Genomic DNA, 5,353 nt, shown 5'->3' with positions numbered 1-5,353 from the left:
TAAGAAATTCACTTTAGCTTAGGGCCTAGATCTCCTTGTCAAACTTACAATTTGGGCAAGCACAAAGTTTACTCAGCTTTGTCATTTCCCCAGTTTACTGAGATAACCATGGAAGTAAAAGTTTCAATTTCTATTTGATGAAAAGACTCACTTTTGTGCCTACTTGAGGGTAAGGATATTATTGTATCATAGAATTTGGAGAAAGCAATGACACATTGGCATTCTTTTCATTTTGCCTGCTATTGTATACAGGTAGTTTAAGGAGAGGAAAAATCTATTACTTGGCTATCAGCTAGTCAAATTCTCACCTAGATTTTCTCTATGAGATTTTTCAATATAAAGTACGATATAGTAGGAGAAAATAGTTTTGGTCAAACCATCCACTTAAGAAACTTTCCCTCTAGACTTAGATATAATTAACAGATTGTCCAAATTGTATACAAAGCCTTGCAATAGTTAGTCTATGTATATTTACATAGCGTTTTATAATTTAGAGAAGTGTCAAGCTGGAAAAGTAAGAATGAAGGACCTAAAGAAGAACTACTGAAAAGAAGATATCCATGATCTCCAAATGGTCCAAATCCTGATGATCACTTCAGTTTAACAATTTTCAAGTGGGTCGAGCTGTGGTTGTCAGCATTCATCATGTCATCAGTCTAAAAGAACATACCAGCAAGTTGCATTCTGGCTCATGTATTATCTAGAGCTATTTGAATACCGATTCATAGCATCTGCCACATTGATTGCTGAGCCCCTTTGTGGCACTGTCTAAAACAATAACAAACAAAATGCAAACGGGAAAAAGCTAGCAAATCTTCCTGTAAGGTAACACTTCAATGCAATTCTGAGATAATTAGAACTACTAGCTTTGGGGTAGTTTTACTTACATTTTTGCAGCTGTACCTCAAGAATTTCTTGTGCTTAGTTGTATGTATGACATATGATTTTCTAAAATAATATAAAGAAATAAATACCAGAGTAGAGGAAATGTGTGCCATATGAATAAGTACCTGTTGCTAAAAAAGTTAAGGCCCTCACTTAGGTGTTCCTATAGTTCCATTATATCATTTTGATTACCATAATTATCAGCAAACATACTGATTTACTCTTGTAAATTATTCATCTAGATGTAGGGAACAGAGGATTACAAGACATACACAAATAATGCAATACAAATAATTCAAAATGTAAAACTGTACAAATAATCTGATAAATATTACACATAGTAACTGCCCAGTGAGCAGTACAGACAGGCATGGCCTACCTACCCCCTAGAGCCAAAGTGGAATGCAGAGGGAAGCACTAATTATGATATTCTTTTACAACTAAAATCATACTGTAAAAAGTAAGAAAAATGGTTAGAATTGTATTATGTTTAAACCTTCATTACATTAAGAAATATTCGTATTTATGATCAAGGTATAATTATAATCCACATGAGACTACCTATGTTCATATGTCTCTTTCTCTCAGTGACTTAAAGCAGGTGAAGCTAGAACTAGGAAAATTTTCAGATGACCCTGATAAGTGCATTGATGTCTTTAGAGGATTTACTCAGACCTATAAGCTAGGCAGGAAAGATGTACTGTTAATCTTAAATCAAACACTGACTTCTAATCAGAGGCAAACAGCATTACAAGCTGCTATTACCTTTGGGGATGAATATCATATTGTTAATTTTAAACAACCAAAAGATAGAAGGCCAGCGGAACAACCAGTTAACACTGGAGCCCAAGAGGTCTCTACTCAAGACTTCTGCCAGCCTAACAGCCAGAGAGAAGATTAGAGAAGGACACACTTTCAAGTGTGTATTCTTGAAGGTCGAAGAAGGATAAAAACCAAGTTTTCTAGTTATTTTAAATTTTCAGCTATTTATCAGGAGAGAGATGAGAAACCCTCTGTTTTTTAGATTGCTCACAATAGATATTGATAAAGCCTACTTACCTAGATCCTAATTCAGTAGAGTGACAAATTATTCTTAAAGATAAGTTCATTACTCAGTCAGCCCCAGATATTAGAAAAAAGCTACAAAAGATATCTTTTGCTCCAGATAGCTCAACTGACACTTTAGCAAAAATGGCCTCTGTAGTAGTCCATAATTGAGACTGGGAGAAAACCAGGGAGAGAAAACAAAGATATCAAAAAATAGCTGCCTTTGTTGTGCCCCTCCCCCGCAAAAAGCAGACCCTAAGTCTGATTCTCTGGTCTCCAAGAAGAGCTCAGTGACTAAATTCATCTGCTACCACTGTCAAAAGCCAGACAACCTTAAGAGGGACTGCCTTTAAGAGTCCCCCAAGTCATGCCCTGTCATTGCCATGGAGGGGCCCCCGAGTAATCATGACTAGAGGAAAACAACAGCCTATTGCTGGACATTGGCCAAGATCTCTTTGTCCTTCTCCAACCCTGACCTTCCTTCCAGTCTTCATACCTAGATAAAAACAGTCACTAAAATTATATATTTCATATTTTAAACTGTAACTGGGATAACTTTCTTTTCACTAGTTCCTTTTAGTTATGACTAAAAGCCTAGTTCTCATCCTGCGGAAATTTTATCCTGTCTAAATACTGTAATATATACCCAGGTTGCCAACTAATCAGAATGATGCTGAGACTGGTTTTTACAAATGTAGTGCATATTGTTGTTCACGTACAAAAACTTAAGAGTTTTTCACTGGTCAAAATAAGGTGTTAATTTGGTTCTTATAAGTCAAAATTTTAGAGATATTTATAACTAAATCTAGAGGGACTTATGACAAAGTTTCAGACTCCATCAGTTAAGGGGTCTAAGAGCCAGTGGATTTCAATTGTTGTCTCTTAAAAATAGTTTCTAAACTTACCTGCCAGCTCTAATGCTCATGCTTTGATTATATATGCTCCAATTTCTTGGAAAATTTGTTCTTGCCTAGAGGATGCCAGACCCCAGGTAATCATACAGATAAACCCTATAATAAATGTGCGAGATTAGTTTTAAATTTTTTTTACTGGGATCCACCAGATCTTGCCTAGACAGAGGGTTATATGACAGTTGCTCTCTCCATTAAATAAAGAAGTAAAATTAATAAAACAGACCATCCTCCAAAATTGATGGCATTAGACATTCTAACAGCAGCACAAAGCGCTAATTGTACAATTGCAAAAACTAAATGTTGTGTGTACATTCCTGATCCTTCTGTTAATGTCTCAATAGCTATTCAAGATATCAGACAGCACATCAATGATATGTCAGATTCTAGAATCCCCTGGACGCTACCTTTATCCTCTTTATGGGAAACCATTACTGGCTCCTCTTGGTAAAAATCTTTGTTGATTGTATTCGTAATTATCCTGTTGATCTTACTATTTAGCCCATACATACTTAATTATTTCTTTGTCTTTGTCTCCTCCAGACTTAAAGTTACACAGCTACTGTAGACGACAATGCCTGGTGTCTATCAAGGGCCTTTAAAGACCCTGGGGAGAGTACCTGTGACTGCCCACCAACAACTACAACGCCCTTCAGCCTGAAGAAGCCAGAGGGGTCATTGCCTGTTACTCCCTCACAGCAGTTTGGGTTACCTCTTCAGAGGGGGGAATGTTATAGGCAGCTGTGTTATATAGAAGTATTATAGGCAGTCAGATAGAGCAAGGCCCTCCAAGGAGCCAGTGTTCACGATGAGATACCTTGCAACTGGGGGAGACAGACAGCTTCAGCTGTGGACAAAAGATTAAACAGATGCTTCCACATACTTTCCTAGGGATGGACCTCAGGGACTGATATTCTAAATAGGTAGCAATCACCTTGAAAAAGCCAGGAAGAGTCACTAACCCAACCCCCTACAGGAAAGACCCTTATTCTGTATTCATGCCTACTTGCTACATGATCTGCTTCCCCATTTGATCCCAATTTAGTTAATTTTACCTGAACAATTATACTTGTGATGTTATTGGCTGATCACAGTTTTGTCCCACTTGATGCCCACCTAGCAAGTTCCCATGTTTTCCACCTTGAACCTGCCTCACCTCATGGATTTGCTCTATAAAAATCCCTAGAGAAGACAGGTTCCTGGGCAACCCACTTGGGCCCCCCTTCTGTCCCTCTCAGACAGAAGTTTTCCTTCCCTCAATAAATATATTCTGCTCTTAATCTCCATTATTGCTAAAATTCATTCTTCGATTTTGGAGAACACAAACTCCTCCCAGATATCTTTCAGGTTGGGAGTTTTTTTTACCCCTGTATCAGTAGCACTTATTTCATGGGTCTATTTTGTAAGGATTACATGAAAAGTAGACAAATAAATAAATAGCTTGGTATTTAATGTTAAATTTGGCCTAAATCTTTCTCGGTATATTTTAAGACTAGATTAAAGATTTCCTCGTATATAGTGAATTGCAACCTAACTTGATGTGTAAACAGACTGTAACTTCTTGGGGACTACAAATTATAAATTGACATAGCATCTGTCCAAGGGCCTCCTTGCCCTGCCTTGTGGGCTGGTTTTGAAATGTGGAAATCCCACTTCCTCTTGGTCTATGAGGCTCACAAAGCAGGATGAAGTCTGCTGGGGACAATACAGGGAAACTAGCACCCAGGTGTGAGGATGAATTTTAACTTCTTTCCTTTATGATGTTAAACTTGCCCATTCAACCACTAATTTCATGCTGTTCCAGGAAAAGCACCGTACTCCTCCCCCTGCCAGGGCTAATTAAAATGGTAGATTCCTGGAGATTCTGAGACATTGTTTCCAGAGAACACTGATCATCTCAGAGCCCTATTTTCTTGCGGTTCTTCCCTCTTTTACTTTTTCTTTCTCACTGTGCCCCATAACTCCAGACAGGAGATCAGGGACTTACTAAGGGGTTTCTGATATCTGGCGTGGTGGAAAGGGTCTCCCATAGTAACTTACCGTCATAACAAGTGACTGAGTCTCAGCCAACCACAAATAGTCAACTGTTCAAACCACACTCAGATAAAATGGATACAAGCTGTACTCAGTGGGCTAGCTTTATCCTACCAACAGGATTACAAGTATAACCGCTTAGCGAGTTCCCATGTTTCCCACCTTGGAACTGCCTCACCTTGTGATTTTGTTCAATAATAATCCCTAGGAAAGACAGGGTCCTTGGCAACCCACTCAGGCCCCGTTCTGTCCCTGCCTTGGACAGAAGCTTTCTTTCCCTCCATAAATATATTCTGCTCTTAACCTCTGTTGTTCCTAAAATTCATTCTTTGATTTTAGAGAACATGAACTCATCCCAGATATCTTTCAGGTTGGGAGTGTCTTTCCCCAAATCACCAGGGTGGTATTTCATTGGATTTATAAGGAAATGCAAACTTATAAGAAAAAAGCAATATACATATAACCGTTTAGTTCTT

The sequence above is a fragment of the Chinchilla lanigera genome, unplaced genomic scaffold, assembly GCF_000276665.1.
Source record: "Chinchilla lanigera isolate Chin_1 unplaced genomic scaffold, ChiLan1.0 scaffold00089, whole genome shotgun sequence".
NCBI lineage: Eukaryota > Metazoa > Chordata > Mammalia > Rodentia > Chinchillidae > Chinchilla > Chinchilla lanigera.
The sequence above is the reverse complement of the archived record's forward strand: the minus strand, read 5'-3'. Positions refer to the sequence as shown.